Consider the following 25,295-nt stretch of genomic DNA (forward strand, 5'->3'; position numbering starts at 1 on the left):
AGGCTGGTTTGAATTTTTTGAATGACTCAAGGGATCAGAGGAGTCGGTGGTCATGGAATTCGCTCAGAACCTACATAGAAACTAGATGAAAGTTCGGGGGTTAAAGATAGAAGTGACAAAATAAGTGATTTCCCGTGTGACATAACTATAGACTGTGGGGAAACAGTGGTTCGGCAAAAAAATTAATGGCCCCTCTCTTAAGGCATAATTCCTTCAAGGAGAGGAACACTTGGAGAAGAAGGGTAGGGGAATTGACAGATCGTCACTCCCTCAGTAGTGGGGAGATGTTTCCCTGTACATTATTAAGTAAATTACCTATGAAGGAAGGGAAACGATCGTGTTTAAATACCATTTTTCACTACTAAACCACCGCGGCACAGGCAGCTGGTTAACCTTCCATATTTCTTGTTAGAAAACATCAGGCACATGTCTGCGGCTATAAAAACTGCTGCACACCTAGAAACTTGTGTCACCAATCACGGTCTTATTAAATTGATCGTACTGGACATATTGAAATGATAAGGCAGAAGATGGGTGGAATTCATGAGTAGCAATACAAGTACCTCCCGCAAGAGGTGAACTAAAATCCATGACGCCCCAAAGGAAGCGAGGGACACTGGAGAACGAGGCTAATCTTCGGAGGGTAGGATCGAGAAAATATCATTGAAGAAGCCAATAGGTGGCAAGATACCGAAGAAAAGGGTAAAAGTTAGTTCACGACTAGAATCTTCACCTTTATGCAGCAAAGAACTGAGAAAGGACACATGGAAGTAGAAAGAAGGGGAACAACCCCATCCGTAAGAAGACCCTCTGCCTGGTAAGGATGAGACTCAATTTTTGCTGCTTAAAATAAAAAATTTAGAAGAAGAAAATAAAAAATGAAGGCAACAATTAGAAGGAAGTAGAACAGAAGCAAGGGTCCCATGCCTGGATATCTTGGCAGAAGCAATGGACAAAATGAGGGCAGATTCTGCACAAGGTCCTATGTGTGTGACATGGACCATAAACCTAGCAGAAACTGGATACAAAGTTTGTGTTGCGAGCACCATCTCAATGGAAACTCAGACCGAACCCTAGGAAGATGTTACACAAGAACTCTTTGACGACGTTGTTGATACACAAGAACCAACAGATGAAATAGAGCATCCCATGGGTATCGACCCAAGAGCTGATACACAATAACCTGCTGACGAAACTTTTGTTACACAAGAACCAGCAGTAGAGGCCGAAGCTACCTAGGGACGAAAGGAAGAGGCTGCTACACAAGAACCTGTTAATGACACTGCTGTTACACAAGAACCAACAGCCGAAACGGAGAAGCTCAATCCTTGGGATGCTGTTACATTCCCAAGTGATATTGCATGTGAAGGAACACAGGGTCCTGAATCAGGATGGTGTTCAGAGAAAATTTGATTGATATCAGAGTTGCAGAAGTGGAAACAACATGTACTCTTGTTGCAAGAAGGAGTGATCTCGCTGACGGCACACTAGAAAGTAGTAAACTCGCTCAAGGAGAAATGGGCTGAGAAGGATTTGAAAAAATATCAGAAAGATGGGGAAAGGAGCTAGCTACGAAGAAGAAAGAAGACTAGTTGCAACTGTTGCATCAACAGGTTCGAGATTTAATGAATGATAAACACAAGTTGCATGAACTCTTCCTATATCTGTTAGGGTGTAGAAGACCCTCTCCGTCCTACCCAGTTTTTCTGTGGGAACAATTTTTCTTGTTTTAGTTGAAGGCGATCTATGAAAATATATTGTATTTGGGTAATTCCACACAAAATGTTTTGGACGTTTTTCGTGCTTGTGATTTCCATGATCAAGGCTTTCTTTGTGAGCTTTTCCTCCATAATATAATTTGTGAGCATGCTAGTAAGCACACGGTTGCGTGTGTTCTTTCTTACATGGGTGATCTACAGTTGCGCGCCTTTATTTCTTTTATGAAAAATCAGATAGAATGGCACATGGCCATGAAGTTAGTGGACGCGAATGAAGAGAAGGCAACATTAATGATCCGGGCTGAACCAGGTATGGCTGCAGAATTACGAAAACATTTTAGGAATTTTTTGAGTGTTCCGGATGTCAAGGAACATGTAGCCATCTACAGGAGAAGAATTGTGAAGCTTTGCCTCAAACATTTTGTGCAGATGAAGAGCCATGCACTAACAAGGTGCCATAAATGCACAGAGGTTAGTAGTGCAGGACTATAAGAGAGCGACCTGTTTGGTTTTCAAAATTTTGTGGTTCCTATTGTACGGTTCCCATAGTATGCCTAGATTGTGGATATATTGGGCGCCTTTTGGATAGGACTCAGGTTTAAGTATCCTTTAATTTGGCTGCTAGTGGAAGAGTACTAGCCTCACTATCAACTGTGTGATTATGAGGAGGAATCTTGGCCACATTAGATGATGGCCACTCAAGGCTACATGTTTGTTGAGGAGGACAATGCTAACACCTATAATTGACAGAACTACATATGAAGTATAGCAACAGGCTCTGAATTATTTTTGCATGAGGACATGCAATTTCTTCAGCTTGGGGGAGATGTTGGGTGTAGGTTTTGTGCATATTTTGGACACCTTTCCCCCCCATCCTTGACCAGTTCACTTCTGAACCTATGGAATTTATATCATAATTACCTTTTGCCCTGTTACAAGAATCCATTTTTGTTATGACCTATTATTTTGCCATTTTTGTTAAATATGAATGAGGTGATATATTTTTGATGGCTAACCGAGGCAAATATGGAAAAATTTCTCTGGATTTGTTTCTTTTAGGTGATGCTCCAAAGTCCATGGCCAAAGGATGAAAAATGGTGTGATAATTCACAAAGGGGTTTTGAGTACTTTTTGTTTCAGACCATTGCTGTTACACCTCAAACATTGTTATTACACCTCGAATTGTTGTTACACTGTGGGATGTTGACTACACCGCAACTGTCTAAGATCGTGGATACTATTCCATAGGAAAGATGTTGTAAATATTGTATTATCTATGGGCGGCTAAGGAGTCAGTGTGATTTTGAGAAATGATGTAACAACAATAGGCCCTGTATTTAGAACCTGTTGTAACGATTTCTATTCTCTCTCGATATTGATCAGGATGAGGATCATGAGATTCTCATGACTGATCTGCTTCTTATTTTGGGCATTTAAATCTTATAAAGGGGACTCAGTTCCATCTAAACGAGATCGACAATATCGTCATTTTGCTTCTGTAATTCATAACCATTTTAATATAAAGAATAACATTGTCGATGTTTTTACATATGTGGTGTTGAGACTTTACTAATTCACATTTAATCCCTGCCCCCTACTAGGGAGGAAGGGCCCTCCTCTTTTGCAGGGATTGCAGCAGTAGTAGTAACATAGTGGTAGATTAATTATTGTTCCTTTCAATAAGTGTGAAGTGATTTTTTTCGCTGTATAATTTGTAGAATGGGCTTATTTTTGTTTCCAGATTTCTGATATACTGTCACATAGGATTGATTTGAACATAATATTCAACCAACCGGCTTAGTTAGTGGTGTGGTGTGTGGTGCGCCTTTTCCTTTGTAACATGAAGTGTGGTTTCATTTCTATAGAATGTTTTTGATTTCTGCATGAGTGATACTTTCTGCAATTAAATTCAACAACATTTTATTTTGTCTTTTATTCTTACTCTTGGCTGAAGTGTATCAGCACAGAAAATGCATACTCCTTTGAAATAAACATACCTACCCTGGGTTGACAATTAATGGTTGCGATTCAGTCATATTAATAGTGATTAAATCGACTCAACATAGGCACCAACTTATTGGAGATACCAATATCCTTAGTTCAACACCAACTCAACAAGATATTGTGTAGGCACCAACTTTCTGGAGACATCAATCTCTTTGGTGAACCAACAACTTAGCGAGACTTGTATAAGCACCAACGTAAGGTTTTCATAAAAAAAAGTACTTCTAACTTCACCGACATTCTTCATACTTCATGAATTTTGCAACGCCATCATACCCTTAACTTTCATGCTCCAATGCCTCTCCTCGCTTCATACCGTAGACATAGTTTCAAACTTTAGTCAGGTTTAGCCTTTGTGCCTTAATGAACCTCATAGTATCATTCCCTATAATATAATCCTAGTTTAGTGCGCTTCACATTATCAGAACCCCAAAACATCAGACTCCACAACATGATAGAACTTAGTCCTTAATAAAACACCCTTAACAATTCAAGAAAACTCCTTAGGCTCCTATTGTGCACCTTTAAACCCCAAGAATACTTCTCAACCCTTCTTGCACACCTTAGATTTCTTTCGTGCACTTGTACTTGATATTATTCCTTGGATTTCCTTAAAATGTATTCATCTATTCTTTATTTATGGTGTTTATACATTCACTTATGGGGTCAATTTGTAAAATTGGTTAAGCTAGCCTCTACTTTTTGGTTGGGTGAACCTAACATAATCTTTCATATCTCCTCATTCTTATGGAGGTTAAGGAAATTCCATATTCCATTGGAAAGGTATCGGGATAATATTTTCAAGCATATATACTATGTTCCCATTTGAGCTAGGTATTTAAAATAAGAAGGCCTTCAAAGATAAGGTATCCAAACTGTGCATAAAAATTGCAAGAAACAATATTTTCAACAATTTCCATCTTACAATCTTAGTCCTAGACATATGTAGTCTACCCTTGTCTTTGAAATAAATGACAAAAAAACTTTCAACAATACCCCCCTTTGTTATTGATGGCAACCGTTAGTCGATTATGCAACAAAATTGTAGTACTCCCTCTATTTGCAACTCTCTTTGCATATTATTTTTTTCCAAAAACACATGCTTCTAACCTATAAATAATAATCAACAATAACTTGATGATTGTGAGACACTTCCTTGAACAGAAAGAAGTTTGGAGTACTTTCTGTAAGAGAAAGCTAAATCACTTTAAACCCTCTGATAAGGAGGTATATCTCCATCTCTTTGTACAATGGCTGAAGATGGATATCAACCTTAGGTATTTGAGTTTTCTATTCAAGAAACTAATGAGAAAGCTATGATGAAGAATATCAATCCATTTGTACTCCCTCACTTTTATGGACTAACCATGAAAGATCCTGACGATTTTCTATTTGAGTTTGTTGTGGTGTGCAGAATTAATGACTATATTACATATGAGTAGAAATTGAAGATTTTCACTTCTACTTTGAGATATGCAACCCTAAGGTGGTTCATGAGTCTAGAATGGAATAACAATACTAGCTATGAGTAAATGAAATAAAACTTCCGCAAAAAGTACATATATTATTGCAAGGCTTGCAATACAAGGAATGGGATCCTTAAAATGACCCAAGCAAACAATGAATCCTTTGAATATTTTGAAAGATATTCCAATTAAGTTAGAAGAGGACACACAACTGTAGCTTGGATGAAGACTCTCTAAAAATTGTCATTTTGAGAGAAGTAAGAGAGTATTCGATGGAGACTCTTAATATCTTAGACAATGGGGACATCTACCAACTAGACTATGCAACTATTAATCAAATATTCGAAGATCATTCTGTCGGGTGCAATTTTTGAGCATATCTTAGACACCTATTTTCCTATTTTTGATCATTTTCTTTTTAAACCTATGAAATTTATGTCACAAATACCACTTTCCTTGGTTATAAGAGTAATCTTCTCTCCAACATATTACTTTTCCATTTTATGTTAAATATCGAATGGAGTGATGTCTTTTTGGGATGACTAACCAAGGTAATTGTGGAATAGATCTTCTAGTTATTTTCTTTCAGGCGTTTCCCATATACTAAGGACTAAGGGATGAACAAATGATGTTGTTACTTGCTGTTACACTATGAAGATTTGTTGTTACATTTTGAAGTTTTGTTGTTACACCTCAATGATGTTGTTACACTGCAACTGCCAAATATTGTGGTTGCTGTCTTAAAATACAATTGTTTAGAATCATGGAATTATTTACAGGTGGTTAAAGGATCTGAGCGGTTATGATTGTAGAAGATGGTGTAATTTTGATAGGCCTTTTATTTGGAAACTATTTGTAACAATCTCTATTTTATTCTTAATATTGACCAGCATGAGAATCATGATATTCTCATGACTGATTTGTTCCATAATTTCTAGGGCTTGTAAAAATTTATAAAAGGGGTTCGGTTCCATGAAAAGGGATGGAAACAAAGAATAGTATCGACATTTTGATCTTGTAACTTTCAGTCATTTTTTAATAAAGAACACATCTGGTGATGTTTACACAGATCTCATGTTGAGTTTTTAACTAGTTTTCGTTCTATCCCTTCAACTTGCTAGGGAGGAAGGGCCCTCCTCTTTAGCAGGGATCACAACAGTAGTAGATTAATTGATTTTCTTTCTTTTAAGTGTGGATTTATTACTTTCGTTGTATAAATTTGGCACAAATGCACTTCTATTTTAAGATTCATTATATGTTGTTACACATGATTGGTTAGAAAAACAATATTTAACCAGCTGATACATTTTCATTAATAATGTGTGGCACACTTGTTCTTTGAGAAAAACATGAAGTGTGATGAGTGGATTTCATTCCCGTAGAATTTCTTTTTAATTTTTGGTTGAGTTATTTAAGTTCTGCAATTGTTTTCAATGACATTTCTTTCATTTCTTTCCTTGGATGTTATGTATCGGCACATACAGTGGAGACATTTTTGAAAAAAAAAACTTACTCTGGTTTCCAATTAAATGATTATGGTTCAGTCAAATTAAAAAGTGATTAAATCATCTCAAAATTTTGGCTCCATTGTCGGGGAAGGTAGTTGACAATATAGTCAACCTGTGTGTTTTTGTTAGTATTGTGTTTATAGTGCACATGTGTTGGGTGGTAAGATGAGAGGTAAGAACCCGCGCATCGCTCTAACACACCCGAGCGGACTCACCACTGTGATCATTAGAACACTTAGGGTGTGTAGAAAGTTTTGAATTTTCTTTTTAGAAGTGTCCTTAATTTTACAGACACTGAGCGGTAAGACGAGAGGTAAGAACTTGCGCATCATTCTAACATACCTGAGCGGGCTCACCATTGTAAAACCTGAGGCACTTGGAGTGTGAAATAATTGCACATAGGGTCCATGTGTAGGGTGTATGAATAAAAGAGACACGAAACATAGTAACTCTAATAATTCTACAGGAAAAATGGGTCATAAAAGGAACAAGAAAAGTGTAGATTTAGGAGGGAAAAAATTCATATAAGAATTAATCTCAAAAGCAGAGAGAGAACAATCAAATTCGCAGAGGGATACAAGAAAAACAGGACCATAGAAATATGTTACCCCCATATTAAGGTCAGAAGTATCTGGTTCCTCCGTCTTAGGACCTCATCACCCTCAAACTAGTATACATACTCCCAAAACTATAGATTCAATTCGAGAACAACAGGGAGAAACTAGTGGCCAAGACTTTGGATTTGAAGGCCAAGGGGAAACTAGTGGGGAGCACCAAGAGCCAAAATTGGAAGAATATTATTTTACTTATCAATACCCAGATTTGGGCAGTGCAGTGAAACAACGATCCCTAGAGAAACCTGAACAATCATCAAAAGAATATTCATCCATAGGACACCCACCTGAATAGTCTTTGGGAGGAGACTCATCAAAACAAAGATCAAGAGAATCTACAATGGGAGACAACAATAACAATAAAAATGATAGGAAATATGCCACTGTTACCACCTTTGAATTTCCAATAGGTAATATAAGGGGCGAAGCTCCCATGAAAAACATTCCTTTATCAACCCTTCCATCTTTTCAAGGATTGACTATAGAAGATCCTGATACTTTTTTGTTTGAATTTGATGTTCTGTGCAGGAGCTATGATTATACTTTAGATGCTCAGAAGCTGAAATTGTTCCCTGCTACTCTAAAGGGAGCAACATTGAGATGGTTCATGGGATTGGGCTTTGCTACTATTCGGACATGGGGAGACATGAAAACCACATTTTTGTCAAAATATCAAGACTATTGTCAGACTAGGGAATTGAGGGAAGAAATATTTAGGATGACACAAAAGGAAGAAGAAATCCTGGAGGATTATGTGGAACAATTCCACTATAATCTACAGAGATCTAAACATAGTGATTTGGATCCAAAAATCTTGAAAACTATATTCATATGGGGAATGAGAGATGACTGCCTCGATACGTTGAATCTACTAGGGAGGGAGATATATCTCAGGAATCCTTTGAAGAGATAATAAAACTATTCTTAAGATGCTCGAGAGGTTCATCACGAGGAAGAAGTATGGTATGGGATGCCTCCTCTAGAATACAAAAAATTTCAAATGGAGGAGTGACCAGAGCCGAGATCGAGAATCTGTTTGAAAATATTAAGACTGATCTCCTTAGTACCTTATCTGCCCAACTAACAAAAACGCAAGTGAAAAAGGCACATGATGAAGCCGATAAATCTATGGCTATGTTCTACTCGAAATGTAAAGAGAAAAATTCCTCGAGGGAATGTATTGTCGACACCATCAACTTTTGCAATATTTGTGATCTGGAGCATTATGTAGGCTATTTTTCAGAGCTTACCAGACTAAAAGTAGTGCTCGAGGAATAAAGTGAGGAATTTTAGTCCTCCTACTTCATTAGGTCTAGGAAGCCTCGATAGCCACGACCACCAGGCATGTCTCAAGATTTTTATTTTAATCCATGGAATAATGTATAAAATGCTCAACAATTTTCCTGGCAGTATGCGTCTCTCCCTCCAGCTCAATTTCCTTCACCATGGAACTAATTTTCTCCCTCTCCACCTTTCCAATACCCTCCATCTTAGTCATATCCTTGGCCCCAAAATTGGAGAGGAAATTCCTTAGGTCTAACCCCTCCTACATTACCGATGCAACAACAATTGCAACTATCACCTCTCTCGACACTTGCTGCTACACCTCCCATACGACCCCAATTACCTGTACAACATAATCCTAACCTAAATAACAAGCCATGTCAGTATTTAGAAGCTCCACTTCCTTCCAAACCTACTACATTACTCTCGTTGAATGCAATGAAATCCATCTACGATCGGGAAAAGTAGTAAAAACCTCTCCTGTTATTACTGAAGAAGAATGTGAATCTCCTAAGGATGGTCCTATGGATTCTAACGAAACTACTACAACAGGTCAAGGTGATGCTGCTACACCTGTAACAACTAACCCAAATAATGTTGGTACATTTGTATCAGCCGACCCAACTATTATAGTAACTAAGGACCCCCATATCCACAAATATTATCAAAAAATAGGATGATTTCACAACCTGAATATGATTTTCTCAGAGAGTTGAAAAATCTACACATAAGGATTCCCCTGCTGCAAGCTATCAAGGATGTTCCCATTTATGTGAAAACAGTAAGGGACCTGTGTGTTAGAAAACCTGGAAGAAAGCCTAAGGACCCTGTCACTATCCATGTGATGGGGAAATTATCAGAGTTAATGATTGGTCAGTCTCCATTGACTAAATATAACGATCCAGGGAATCCTACAATTACTATTTATATTGATGAGATGCCCATCCCAAATAGACTAATTGATTTAGGGGAAACAATCAATGTAATGAATAAAGAAATATTTACCACCCTAGGATTTCACGGGTTTAGACAAACACCTACAGTACTAGAATTAGCAGACAGGTCCCGTGTTAAACCCGAAGGGGTGTTAGAAGACATAGTTATTACAATGGATTCCTGGAGGTATCTAAGAGAATTTCTTATTCTATAGACCAAATCAAACCTGAGGTTGCATCCTCTAATTCTTGGAAGGCCCTAGTTGGCCATTGTGGATGCATTTATAGGTTGTAGGTTGGGCTTTATGACAATTTTAGATGGCTAGGCTATGAAGAACCTCAGCCTTTATGCCCCTACAAAACCAGGTAAGGATTTGGGAAATCCCTTGGTAAAGCCCAATACTTTAAGGATGACACACAAGATGATATTATAAATGGTTTTACCAGTATTCCTCTTTCTGTTACTTCTATTGAGGACTCGGGGGAGGAAGATGCTGTGGAAGACTTGAGCTTTGAAGATATGAAGACCACTCCGAACATCAAGAACAACCTGGTCGAAATAGAACTAGGTAAATATCTAAATGCTAATCTGAACTTGACTTCCGAAAAAAACAAAATGTTGTTACAATTTTTATAGAAGTATAAAAAGGTGTTTGCGTGGGATTACACAGACATGAAAGGAATCCATCCTAGCATGTGCACTCACCATATCTATTTAAAAGAGGGTTGCAATCTAGTTAGGCAGCCACAACGACGTATGAACCCAACACTTAAGGAGGTAGTAAAAGAAGAATTGCAGAAACTCCTAAATGTTAATTTCATCTATCCAATTTCTGATAGTCAGTGGGTATCCCCACTTGTCATCGTTCCTAAAAAGAATGGCAAGTGGAGATTCTATGTAGACTATAGAGAAGTTAACAAGGCCACCCAAAAGGACCATTTCCCTTTGCCATTCATAGATCAGGTCCTTAATACCTTGTTTGGAAATATTCTTTTTTCATTTCTAAATGGGTTTAGTGGTCACAATCATATACAGACTGCCCCAGAAGATCAGGATAAAACCGCCTTTACCTACCCTTGGGGAAACATTGCATACAAAGTTCTTCCTTTTGGACTCTGTAATGCACCAACAAATTTCTAGAGGGAAATATATGGAATATTCCAAGATCTGTTAAATGACTGTCTAGAAGTATTCATGGATGAATTTACACCTTATGGCGATGCCTTTGAAATAACATTAGTTAATCTTGAAAAAGTACTAGAACGTTGCATACAAACTAATGTTGCTTTAAGTACTGAAAAATGTCGCATGATGATGAATGAAGGAATTGTGCTGGGAAATTTTATCTCTGCTGATGGAATTAAAGTGGACCCTACTAAGATAGAGGTAATTTTGAAAATTCCAATTCCAAAAATGCAAAAATAGGTACATAGTTTTTTGGGACATGCAAGGTATTATAAAAGGTTTATAGAATTTTTTTTCAAGAATTGCATCCCCTTTATTTTCTCTTCTTATTAAAGATATGCAATTTGTTTGGACAGGGAAATGCGAGCGGGCCTTTACATAATTAAGACAATGTGTATCAACAACCCTTGTTTTGCGAGGGCCAAACTGGAGTCTGATGTTTCATATAGCCACAGATGCATCTGATACTATTGTGAGAGCTGTGTTGGGTCAGTTAGAGGACATAAAACCATATGCTATATACTACATAAAAAAGCATTTGACTCTAGCCGAACTGAACTACACGGTGACAGAAAAATAATCTCTTGCAGTAGTGCATTCCATCAACAAATTTAGACACTACATTACGAGATATCAAGTGTTTGTGCAAACTGACCACTCTTCCATTCATTTTTTAATGAATAAACCAATCACTAACGGAAGATTCCCACAACACCTATCCTCTAAAGAAAAGAAAAGAATTTTTCAACAAAGTGCAAGATATTCTTGGATTGAAGGAAATCTCTATCACACTGGGCCAGATCATCAGATCAGGCGTTGTGTGAGGGAGGACGAGATCTTTGATATCCTTAAATCTTGTCATGAAGAACCTTGTGGGGGGCACTTTGCAGATAAAAGGATAGGGTATAAGGTGCTTTCAACAGGGTACTATTGGCCCACTATATTTTAGGACGCAAAGAAGTTTGTGAAGGGATGTAACAATTGTGAGAGAATGTGCAACTTCTTCAGTTAGATGAGATGCCATTACACCCTCAGATAGTTTTAGAGCCATTTGAGAAGTGGGCCTTGGATTTTGTAGGGCCAATTAATCCTTCATCTCAGCAAAATTCCTACATCCTACTCTGCATAGATTATTTCACAAAGTGGGTTGAATCAAAGACACTAACGAGAGCCACAAATAGGTTGTTTCATAATTTTTGTTTGAAGGTATTTTTGTTCGCTTTGGGATACCTCGGGAAATAGTGACCGATGGAAGACCACAATTCACATCTCATTTGATCTAGAAGCTAGTTGAGAAATACAAAATTTGTCAAAGGATTACTTCACCTTATCATCCACGAGAAAATGGTTAAGTGGAAAGCACCAATAAGGTCATTGAGGGAATTCTTACCAAGATTGTGGCCAACCACCAGAGGAATTGGATTGATAAACTTCCAGAGGCACTATTGGCATATATGAATACATGGAGGAAAATTACGATATTATCACCATACGAATTAGCGTATGGTAAAAATCTTTATTTTCCATAGAGTTAGAAATAAAGAAACTCAAAATAACACTACAAGTGAACCTAGATTTGGCTACAACACAGAAAGAACTTTTAAGTCAACTAAATGAACTTGATGAGAAGAGGTTGGCTTCCATTAAGAAAACATATATCATCCAAAAACAAAGGGCTAAGTGGCATGAAAAATTCATAAAAAAAGAAGGTGTTTCAAAAATGAGATTTGGCTCTACTATACGATTCGTGATTCAAGGACTTCAAGGGGAAGATCTGCACTAGATGGCTAGGTCCTTATGAATTTGATACCGTCTTTGATAATGGGACTGTGAATTTAGTCACCACAAATAGTGCCAGGACACCATTACTTGCTAATGGGCACCGTCTTCGGTTATATCAGAAACCCGATTCAAGGGATTCATTTGTCAACATTGTCTCGGAGTTTGATCGTCAAATTACAAGGGAAGGGGAAAATTCTCCTGCGCTGCTAAATTTTTAAATCTTCAATAAGTGTAACAGCTGAAAACCAACTTTTGTTGGTGGCTGATACACCCAAAAAAAAGATAAAAAAGAAATAATAAAAAAATATATAAATAAAAAAATCTTCCTATGAAAAATCTATTTCATATATTTTATCCTATGTTGTTGCAATCTTAAGTTTTTTCTTTTTATTTTAAAAGTTTTTAAAGTACTTTCAAAAGTATTGTAAATAAGAGTTATGTTGTAAAGAGTAGTATTAGCAATTACATTTTCTGTTACACCTGTAACAACTAACAATTTGCAGTACCAAATTGGGCACAAATGTCCGCTTCAATAAATGATATCACCAGTATGCTGCCGCCAGAATAAATGACATAATCAGTATGCTGCTGTCAGAATCGATCACATCACTAGTACTTTTTCGCCACATCATCGTCGGTAATTCATTTCAAAAGGTATATTGATTTTTCTTTATTTTACGTTATGGAAATTACTATGATGTTCCATTTTACGGCCGAGGATGGCCGCATTAAGACTCGGGGGAGGGTGAATCATTTCGTGATTCATAATTTAACCAGTGAAAGACCTTGTAATCATTAGCAAATCCTGCAATCATTATCATCTTTTTATGTCAATTGTGCCATTGGTTTAAATTACATTTAAGACATATTTTCACGAATCGAACTAATAATGAGACAATAACGCATATCATACGACCCGTTGATCCGAAATATTTGCCTTTACTTCCCTAATATCTATCCCAACGGAGCACTTCATCTTCATTTCGTAGAAGTCTAAGAGAGAAAGTAGACAGAGCACAAAGGGTATTGTATGAAGCATAAATGGGGGCCGAAATGGTAAGGCATGAGCCTAATTCCACAGATACATTAGAGAATTACCCTGAGGCATGCTAGATTTTCAAAGAGGCGGGGTGGTTTGAATTCTTCGAACGACTCAAAGGGTCAGAAGAAACTGTTGCCCTAGATTTTGCTAAGAATTTGAGCAGGAATCAGATGGAAGTAAGAGGGTTGAAGTTGGAAGTAATCGAGGAGGCAATTTCCAGAGTATTAGTATTGAAACCTAAAGAAAAGTGATGTATTAAATGAAAATCAACGACCCTTCCATCAAATATGAATTTCTACAAGGGGAGGGACAATTGGTTAAGAATGGAAGGGAAATTGACCATATGTCGCTTCCTCAGCCATGGGGAGATGTTGCTTTATTAATCATTAAGTATATTACATGTGAAGGATGGGTGATGATAATGTTTAACTATCATTTTCCACTGTTAAATCATCTCTGACACAAGAAATTGATTAACCTTCCTTACTTCATGTTGGAGAATTTTACGCATATGTCTATTGCTGTGAAGGTTGCTTCACATTCGGAAAGCTGTGTCACCGATCACGACCTTATAAAATTAATCATAATGAAGGCCCTAAAGAGCAAAGGCTAAAGTTAGGAATATTTCACAAGCAAAAATACAAGGACTTCATGCCAGAAACAAGTCGAAACCCTTGGTGATGCTCCAAAAGAAGCTGGGGTAGATGAAGAGAAAGGGAAACCATTTGGAAGCAAAATCAAGAAAAGATTGCTAGAAAAGCCAATAGGTGGCAGAACACCAAAAATGAGGGTCAAAGTTAGCACCCAACTAGAACCCCCACCTCCATCCAAAAAGAGGTCAAGCAAGCATGAGGACACAAGGGAACAAAAGAAAGAGGAACATGCCAAGCAAGAAGAGGTTCCTTCGCCAGGTAAGAACGAGACCCAAACCCTACTGCGTAAAATTAAAGAGTTAGAAAAAGAAAATAAAGAATTAAGGCAAAAAATAGAGGATAATAAAGTGGAAACAAGGGTTCCAGGTCTTGATACTCTGGCAGAGGCTGTTGACAAGATGAGAATAGAAACTACACCAGGTTCTGTATGTACAACATGTGCTAAGAATTTAGCAACAACAAGGTATAAAGTTTGTGCTGCAAGTACCATCTCGGAAGAAACCCAAACATAACCCTGGGAGGCTGTTACACAAGAACCCATTGATGACACTGCTATTACACAAGAACCAACAACTGAAACATAGCATCCCATGGTATTTGACCTAGAAATTGAAACACAAGAAGCTGTTGATGATGCTGCTGTTACACAAGAACCAGCAGTTGAGGCAAAGGTTTCCCAGGAAGAAGAGGTAAGAGTTGATCCACAAGAACCTACTGATGAAGTTGTTGTTACACAAGAACCAACAACCGAAGCAGAAAAAATTGAATCACGAGATGTTGTTACACCCCCTACCGATGTTGCATGCGAGATAATACGAGATTTTGAAGTAGGGTGGTGTTCAAAGAAACTTTTGCTGATATCAGAGTTACAGAAATGGAAGCAGTTGACACTCTCTTTGCAAAAGGGAGTGATTTCTCTAGAGGAACATCAAAAATTCATATATACTCTCAAAGAACAGTGGGCCAAGATGAGGTTGAAGGAAGAATGGACAAAGTGGGAAAGAAAGAAAACTAAGAAGGAGAAGGAAGAACAGATGCAACAATTACAACAAAAGGTTGAGGAATTAACAAATGACAAAGATAAATTGTATAGACTCGCCCTAAACCTTTTAGGGTGCAGAAGGCCTTCCCCATCTTATCCAATCTTTCTATGGGAGAGTTTTTTTTTATATTTTATTTTATTTTATTTATTTTTTTAAATTTTAAATTTTATTATTTATTTATTTATTTAATTTTTAATTTTTAATTAATTTTTATTTTTTTTAATTTTTAATTTTTTAATTTTAATTTTTAATCTTTGTTTTTAATTTTTAATTTAATTAATTAATTAATTTATTTAATTTATTATTATTATTATTATTTTTATTTTTTTTAGTTAATGCCTGTCTATGAGAATAGACCCTATATGAGTAATTCTACCCTAACTTTCTTAATTTTTTTTTTTTGCGTATGTGATTTTGATGAGAAAATATTGTTGTGTGTGAACTTTTTCTACATAATATGATTTGTGAATATGATAGCCTAAATATGATTGTACACATCTTCTCCTATATGGGGGACTTGCAGTTGCACACCTTCATCTCCTTCATGAGAAATGAAGTGGATTGGCATCTTGCCATTAAGTCATGTGACACAATGAGGAGAAGGTAGCCTTGTGGATAAGATCAGAACCAAACATGGCCACTGAAATGAGGCACGAGTTTAGAAGGTTTCTTAGTACTCTTAATATGGTGGAACAATCAGCCCTCTACAAAAGGAGGATTGTCGGATTTTGCCTCAACATCTTTACACAACTAAAAAACCGAGCATTGGCTGGATGCCTAAAACGTAAAAACGCTGGTAGTGCAAGTCTACAGGAGCGTGATCCTTTTGGGTTTCCTAATTTTGTGGTTGTTGTTACACGAGTCCTAGAATATGCCCAAATTGTGAAATCAATGGGAGATTTCTGGATAGGACTTAAACTTAAGTATCCCTTGATTTGGCTTCTAGTCAAAGACTATCAGTCCCATTACTAATTGTGCGATTATGAAGATGAATCATGGCCGCATCATCGGATCGCTACTCAGGGTTACAAATCAGTTGACGATGATACTGCTGGTGCTTATAGCTTGACAAATTTACATTGACAATACAACATCTGTACCTGAAGATTCTGCATGAGGACATGTAGTGGCTTCAGTTGGGGGGAGATGTTGGGTGCAGTTTTTGAGCATATCTTAGACACCTCTTTCCCTATTTTTGATCATTTTCTCTTTAAACCTATGAACTTTATGTCATAAATACCACTTTACCTGGTCATAAGAGCAATCCTCTCTCCAACATATGAATTTTCCATTTTCTATTAAATATTGAATGAAGTGACGTCTTTTTGGGATGACTAATTAGGGTAATTGTGGAATAGGTCTTTTGGTTATTTCTCTTTAAGGTATTTCCCATATACTAAGGACTAAGGGATGAACAATTGCTGTTATTACTTTCTATTACACTCCAAATATTTGTTGTTACATTATGAAGTTTTGTTGTTACACCTCGAGGATGTTGTTACATCGCAACTGCCAAAGACCGTGGTTGCTGTCTTAAAAGACAGTTGTTGAGAATCATGAAATTATCTACAGGTGGTTAAAGGATATGAGCGGTTATGATTGTAGAAGATGGTGTAATTTTGATAGGTCTTTTATTTGGAAACTGTTTGTAACGATTTCTATTTTACTCTTAATATTGATCAGCATGAGAATCGTGAGATTCTCATGACTGATCTGTTCCCTAATTTCTGGGGCTTGTAAAACTTTATAAAAAGGGTTTAGTTCCATGAAAAGGGATGACAACACAAGAACAATATTGGCATTTTGATCTTGTAACTTTCAGTTATTTTTTAATACAGAACACATCTGGTGATGTTTACACAGATCTCGTGTTGAGTTTTTAACTAGTTTTCGTTCTATCCCTACACCCTGCTAGGGAGGAAGGGCCCTCCTCTTTAGTAGGGATCACATCCGTAGTAGATTAATTGCTTTTATTTATTTTAAGTGTGGATTTATTACTGTTGTTTTATAAATTGTGGCACATATGCACTTCTATTTTCAGATTCATTATATGTTGTTACACAGGATTGGTTAGAACAACAATATTTAATCAACTGATACATTTTCATTACTAATGTGTGGCACACTTGTTCTTTGAGAAAAACATGAAGTGTGATGAGTGGATTTTATTTCGGCAGAATGCCTTTATACTTTCTGCTTGAGTGCTTTAAGTTCTACAATTGTGTTCAACAACATTTCTTTCATTTTTTTCCCTCGCTGTTATGTATCGACACAGACAATGTAGACACCCTTGAAATAAAAATACTTACCCTGGTGTTGACAGTGCTGGACCCACCAACATGTCAGGGGATCTCCTTGGTAGGAAGTCCCAATTAGACCTCAGACCATTTAGTGTAGGAGTCCCAGTAGTGGGTCATACGGTATCACCTTGATCGCAGTTTCACACAGAGGCAAGTAAGATGTCCCTATTGGTAGCAAGGGTATGACATATGCGGCAAGTCAAGGAAGGTACATGAGCGATTCTAACACACGGAGGGTGAGGTGAGTGTGCCCCTTGGAAATCTGTGATAGCACGGAGTTAAGAAGGGAACAGACGAGAAAAGATGCACCAAAACATGGAAGGAAGGTTAGCTAGCAATCCAAAGTGATGGTTAAACTAACAACACATTTCAGTAAGATTCATACATACATATAAAAAAAATAGCTACACATGCATTCGTAAGCAAACATATACATATATCATTTAGTGTAAACAGATAGCTGAAATACAATATGACATATGCATGGAACGTGCTGGCTTTGTTATATTAAGAAGTGTAAGTTCTAGTCATACAATACAACCATGACCAACCACTAGTTCCGATAGAGGAACGTTAGAGTCATTGCTGCCTGTTCCTCCAAATAGATATACTAGCTCTGCGTAGTGGAGAAGCCAAGGCTCGTTACAATACTATCCAAGCTCTCTCCAAGATAATCCTATCAAAAGCTTCGCTGGCCACAAGCCTATATAATGAGTAATGAGGGACTATATATAGCAAAGGGTAAGGTGACCCTTGACGTTCCCCTTTTGTGACAGTTCACCTATCCTCATGACTCTTCATCTACTCTATGACTGCTACATCCAACTATCAACACTTGAACTTACACTTGAGAAGACATTACATACAATCTGCACATGTACCCATGTGAGACAAAATAGGCTTGAGAAAGCCATGCAAGACATCACTATGACTCAGACAGCTAGCGAAATGATGCCAAGCTTGGTAGTCCGTAATGGTGTATGTGTACTCTAAGGTGACATATTTTTAGAAATGAACTCTTGCCTCCATAGCATCCAGGTACATTGCTCGAGCTCCTCTGTCCAACTCGTCTGATAGCATGCGCATCATTGTCTTGAGTGCGGTCAGAACAACAACATACTTGTGCATGGTGTCTGCACTGATCACCAAGTCTGGGCTGGTGGCTATGCGCATCAACTAGTCAAAATCTAGTCGAACCTGTGCATTTGTCTTTGCCCAGGTGAGTGTCCAAATAGATGGGATCGCATGTGCAAGGACAAAAAAATCCATACTCTTGAATACCTGTGCATGAGAATCCTATAGACTAATGATGAGTTGCGGGAGTTCTTCATAGTTCCAGATCCAACTCCAAATGTGTGGCTTTAGCTCGACCACTCTGGGATCGATCATCTAAGGCAAGTGTAACAAGGCTCCCTTGTATCTCATTTTCCATGTTTGCATGTAACAAAAAACAACATACACACTTGACAAGATACGTGCTCTCCTCGCACATCGTTGCTGCCAACCGTTGAGATGGACAACTGCCTTATGCACGGTACCAAACTTGGAATACAATGCCCACATGACTGTGTCAAGGGAAAATACTTCATATAGTATTGCCTTCTTCAATTATGCTCGCGCAGATGTTGTAACCAGTTCTCCTCCCTGCTTGGCTATTTGTAACTCCTTAACCATTCGCTCATTCTCATCTATCAAGAAGCGAACACTCGAACTAGTGGCTTTGGAATATGCTCTAGTAGCATCGACCAATGCTGCTGGGTGCTTGCGCACGTCAGACATGATCACTCGTTACTCAAACTACACAGGAGATGTGTGATCTTCTGGAGTCGACACTCTGCGAGACTGCACAGCTCTATGTTTGGACTCATCGAATGAGATATTGTGCATTTCTCCCTCTGTATTGTCTCCAAGGATTTCAGTGTCCCCTTGGTCGCTTGGACTTGCTCTGCTTCTAGATCTGGTGAAGCTGGTGGATCAACATCTTGGTGGTGAGGCATGAGGTCGATGTCTTGCTCTAACTCATGTAGCTCCATGTTCCTATCCATCTGCTCAAGTGCTTATTTAATGTCTTGAGAAAATTCTTGCTCATGCGATGACTTACCGTGCCTACTTGGTGCCAGCTGTTCGGATGAGTCGACTACCTGTATGGGTGCAGTTTCATATTTCTGTGCATGTTGTGCCCCATGTTGTACCTGTTCTTTTTGTGCTTCCTTCTCCTATCTACGTACCTCCTGTTCCTTTTGGAGTTTCTCCTTTAACTCATGCAACTCCTTCTCTGTTTCCTCCATTCTCCATTTTTCCCTTTGCCTATCCGCGTTCCTCTTGTCGCGTTGTTTCCTCTTCACCTGTATTGCCAGAGCTGGTTTTTGCACAAGTGGGTCTACTTGGAACTTGCTACTTTGTTACTCCTCCATGCTGTTGATAAAATTACTCTTGCCTTTGTCGCACATTGGGATGTTCACCTCTGCTGTTGTTGCTGCTCTCTGGGATGCTGCTTTGCTAACCATTCCACAACGATGCCTACTGGTTCATTGGGATTCGATCAGCTATAAAAATATCTCCATGGGTCCTCCTCCACCCAATGACATGCCATGTGGATCCACTGAAACTCTACTCTCGTGCAGTGATCTTTTACAAGAAAATGCGGGTTATACGGATTGTAGCTTCGGGTGTCGAACGAATATTTCTTGATCTCCTCTAATTCTACATCACCATGCTTGAAATTCCTTATGTCATATAACCTGATCCACAATGGAAGAGCAGGCCAAGGTGCCTTCTTCTTCTAGTGCAACCTAAATGAAAGTCCTGTCGAGATTTGGTATGATACTTCCTGCATGACGAGATTGTCCAAGGAAAACTTCAATAGAACATGCATAGGCTCCTCCGTGCTGTACATCCGTATAAAGGTGCCAGACAGTGAGGCATACCAATCTGCTATATTGATCAATGCCTCCATTGTTGCCTTCGACATGCAGGGTGGATCTTGTTCAAATATCATTTTGTACACCGGGGTGACAAAATGATCGGAAAAATGTGTGGTAAATCCTCTGAAGTTGCATTCAGACAACATTTTACAATAAGTGTTCACAAAGGTCTTTGCCGATGTTCATGCCCACTTCAAGCCCGGGAACTCCTGACATGTATAGATTGCATCCAAGATGTAAGTGAACGTGTAGATTTATACTTGTTGACCTTTGGGTGTTGTCAAGCTCTTGTTACCTGTTCCTTCAGCCGATGAGCCAACATGTCAGACCAGTTGCATGCTTTGCCTTCACTGGCCAGTTGGTCCAACACGATCACCCAACTCTATGGGAAGGTCTCTGTTCTCTCTTGGCCATACAAGCAACATGAAAATATGACCAAGTATTGATATGCCTTTCGCAATATCTTTGTCTTGTAGATCTGGTTGGGTGTCATTCTGAATTTGGCTGGCTCCTTCACCCAGTTATTCAAGATGTCTCTAGAGTTGGCATTGTTGTTGGGTATGCTGAAGGGTGTCTGCATGGTGATTATTGGCTTCATCATATGATAAATTTGTTCATAATCATGTTCCCTGAAGGTAGTAATCTCCATCCCGCTGACACTGCTCAATGTCATCGTATCAGGATCGGTGTGCGAGACAATCTAATGTATCACGTCCGCGCATGGGAACACAGGATATCTGCATGCAATCCGGTACAAGCCACACTTGTGAATGTTCACATAGACTTGGTGGCCTTCGAGGTCTTCCCCAAATGTTCCTACATATGCATCATTGAACTCTTGCCATTTCATCTTGATGTTCTTGTTTACAATCATCTTGGTGTCATCATAGATCGACAAAATTGTAGACACTCACTCAACTGCTTCTCCAGTTGCACTTCCATCAGCGTCCTTTGATCCTTCTCTCCTGGAGGACATTGATCCTGAACTGTTGAGAGACGAATGAACACCTGCTAGATCTGGAGACATGACGACATGCATGGAAATAAATCTGTTAGCTAAAACCAAAGATAACTTGAGGAACAACATAAAACATACATGGGGATTCACTGGCAAGGATTGCACAATTTTTCCTGGGAGTTTGGGAGACTGGCTGCGAGAACTACGCAAAAGGAAGTCCAGGCCATTGGGAGGTTAGATGGCTACTGGAATTGTGCAATGCACAATCCAGATTCTCCTGGTGGTTGTTGGGATTGTGTAATGCACAATTCCAGCTGGCAAGGTTTGTAGGCCTGGTGACTGCATTGCGCAATTTTTTGGGCCAGCAGTCACTGCCTGTCAGAATTGCACAATGCAAGATCGGAGGACAATCACTGGGTAGAAATGTGCATTTTTGAGAGGAAAGAAGAGTCTTCCCTCTCAAGATTTCATAATGCTGTCTTGGCGAGGCGAAGTCCGGGCCAAGGCTGCTCAGGCCCGCCGATGGCCAACTGAAAGAAGATGTGATATTGAGTGTAAACAGAAGTGAATGATCGCAAGCAAAAAATGAATGAAGGATTCAAAAAATGGAACAACATGCATGTGGGTCAAGAAAGTCGCCGAATCGGCAATTGTTCCTGAAAAACAGTATGCGACAACAGTGAGATGCTAACGAAAACTAAAACAATGCTAGTACAATATAATATGCATGCAAACGATAGAAAGCATTCACAAAAATGAAGCAGACAACACTCACACAAGCCAAAACACAAAAAACGACAGAAATGGTGCAAAAGACAAATTGAGAGGACTTACCCATATATAGCTGGGCTGGATGTGTTGAAGACTCCTAGATGTGTTGTGGGATGTCAGAGCTCCAAGATCGATGTGAAGAAGTGAGCTTTGAAGTATCGAATAAATAAGTTTGAGGATCATGATGTGCATGCCACAAATCTAGGAAAAAGCGACACTTGGAGGAAAAATTCTAAAATGATCTTTGCATGTAACCTCCAGCTGCTAAAAATAGATCCCTAAAATCTAGGGATGATTTTACATGCTACTTTTTTATATTTCGGGAAAGAGAAGCCCATGCATGCGAGTCAAGTTTTCTTGGTCCCTGGTGGGACTGGCCAACCTGAGGGCACATGCAAGAGCCTGTTTTATTGAGGGAAGCTTTCGCATAGTTTCTGGGAGGAAGCTAGGTTGACTGCCTAGAAGGATTGCACAATTTATGGGCTGAGCAGTCTTGCTGGGCTAGATTGCGCAGTTTTTCTAGGGAAGGTTGACAGGCAGAATTACGCAATTCCTGAGGCCAATAGGCTGCTAGTGAGGATTGCTCAATTTCTACAGGGAAGGTTGTTTCCCCTCCAGAATTGCACAATTTCTTGAGGGATCTGTTAATCTTGCAGCGGGACCAAGTCCGGGGAAGCAACCTGTGAGGGGAATCCAACAAGATTTCATGCACAGGCTGTCATGCTGCTAGAAAACCACTGAGGCTTGTGTACTTGACAAGGCAAGACATGCTGCTGAGGATGGTTGGTAGGGAGGCTCTGAAACGAAGCTAAGGATAAATTTTGGAGGGTGGTTATAACTGCTACAACACTTGGCAACACATTGGTAGAACTCCAACTCTCTGAATTGACCTTTTTCGTGAAAAGCAAGTCTGACACCTCCGGGAGTATTGTTAAATTCTATGTTCATCTTGGTTTCCACACTTACTTGATTGTAAGATGTAGCATTTGCCAAGCTCTTGGTTGGTTGACACACATTCCAAGTCAAGTCAACACAGTTGTTTTGATTTGGGTTGAGGTGTATTTTGGTGCATAAGAAGTATAGTCATCAGAGTCTTAGTTTCATCTATGGTGTTTCTCTACTGCCAGCAAGGCCTGGACAATACCCCGATGGAGTCACATAGGAACACAAGCATCACTTCGCTGCCAGCGAGCCTGGTCAGTACCCTGGCATAGTTACTTGCATCACCTCTCTGTGCAAGAAGCCTTTCTTTTATTTCACCTTATTCATTTTTCATTTTGAATATTTCACTTTTCATTTTGGTCATTTTGTTCATTTTCATAACTATGCATAACACTTATTCATTTCAGAGGCAGAAGAGGGATCCCGACTTATTGGGAGCAGAAGAGGATGTTCCTTCAGAGAAGTAGTTTATTTATACCTCTGACATTCTTCTTAAGGTTTTCCCCCTCACCTTAGTCTACTTGACCAAGCTGACAAGGATTAACCCAAAAATAACCGACTAGAGTAGGTGACACTAGTTAGCACAAGCGTTTGTGTTTTCACCAAGGTTCACTTTGAACATTATGTATTTTCCATTGGTGTATCATGGGTTGAAGATAACAAGTTCTTCATACAGAGGTCGGACGACAGATAATCAAGTAGTGATAGCTGCACAAGGCCTCTTGTACTTTACCCATATTTTTTCAACAGTCACACATGGTTTCATGTGAAACTAACCTATGAGCGCAAAACAAGAAAAAAAACAAAAAAACAAGAAAAAGTAGAAGTAAATGTGCAAGCAAAGAAAGAAAGAAAACAATCAAGAAGACAAACAAACATGTGAGGTAAGTAATCAAATAAGCATGCAAGCAAACAACCAAAAGCAAACACTACTCCTACTCCTAAGCTAACGGTGGATGGGCTTGATCACGTGAAGTGATACTTCCAATACAGCCACCGACGCATTGGTTGACCCATGTTGGTGAAGGCACGGTCCGCGAGCAACCCGATTGTGCGAACCAACAAGTGAGAAAGATATAACAATGAAGAAAAGCACACTCCATGTTTCAATGTGTCCACAGAACATAAGTAAGTTCCAGTGCATGACATGCAGTCTGTAGACTTGTCATGGTGCTGTGCGACACTGCGTGCAATTGTGAAGCATACACATACTCTTGGTTGTGACATGTAGGCAAATGAAAGAAACAAAGACAACTTGTGTCGTGCATGTATGCTTGCAAAGTAAGATTCCTCCAATGCATGAGTGATGGGATCGTGCCATTTGAGTGGAGAAAGTGTGATCTGTGTGTGGGATTGATCTTCAATGCATACAGATGAGTGATGAGGAGCCTTAGGTGTTTCAACAATTTCTTGATCGAAAGTGAAACCAACCTCAGGACAGCGAGGGCCTGACATAACCATCAGCTTGGGTTGAAGTGCCTCAACACTCTAGGGGGTTTCGACTTCGTCGACATATAGATCATCACAAACGTGTGGCTTCAAAAAATAAACTGTGATAGAATCATCATCGTGAGCGGATATGGGAGTAAATAGATCACGATAGCTAAGATAAGAAAAATCAATGATTTCATCAACATCCTCATGATATGATGAATCAAACATAGGGGCAGATGAGAAGTGGAAAAATTCACCCTCTTTGTGTCCGAAAAAGGTAGATGAAAAGTTAAGTGGATTTTCAATAAATATATTATCCTCTCCATTGTCAGATGATGGATTGACATCCGATGTGTCTTGAAAATGATCAACAATGGGTGCATCCGTAGATAGAGATACACATGTGAAATCATGGATGGAAGGTTCACCGAAGATGTTAGGAAAGAACGAAGGAGGCTCAGACAGAAGGGAGTCATCTGTCACTGAGTATTGATGCTCAAGCTCCCAGTCATACTCTTCATGAATGACATCGCATGTTGGTTGTGCAACACCAACTCTGTCGATGGCTTGATCCTCGTTCACAACAAGTGTAGACTCTAGAATCGAAGAACACAAGACAATATCATTTGGAGGATCATCCGAGTACGAAGATGAAGGTTGAGGTACAAAATGCGTGTGAGAGCTCAATGGACTCACAACCAAATCTGCGTGAAAATTAAGTGAAGTGATGT

This window comes from Pinus tabuliformis, chromosome 2_1 (genome assembly GCF_031772625.1).
Source record: "Pinus tabuliformis cultivar Carrire ecotype Pingquan chromosome 2_1, CPIR1, whole genome shotgun sequence".
In the NCBI taxonomy this organism is placed as follows: Eukaryota; Viridiplantae; Streptophyta; class Pinopsida; order Pinales; family Pinaceae; genus Pinus; species Pinus tabuliformis.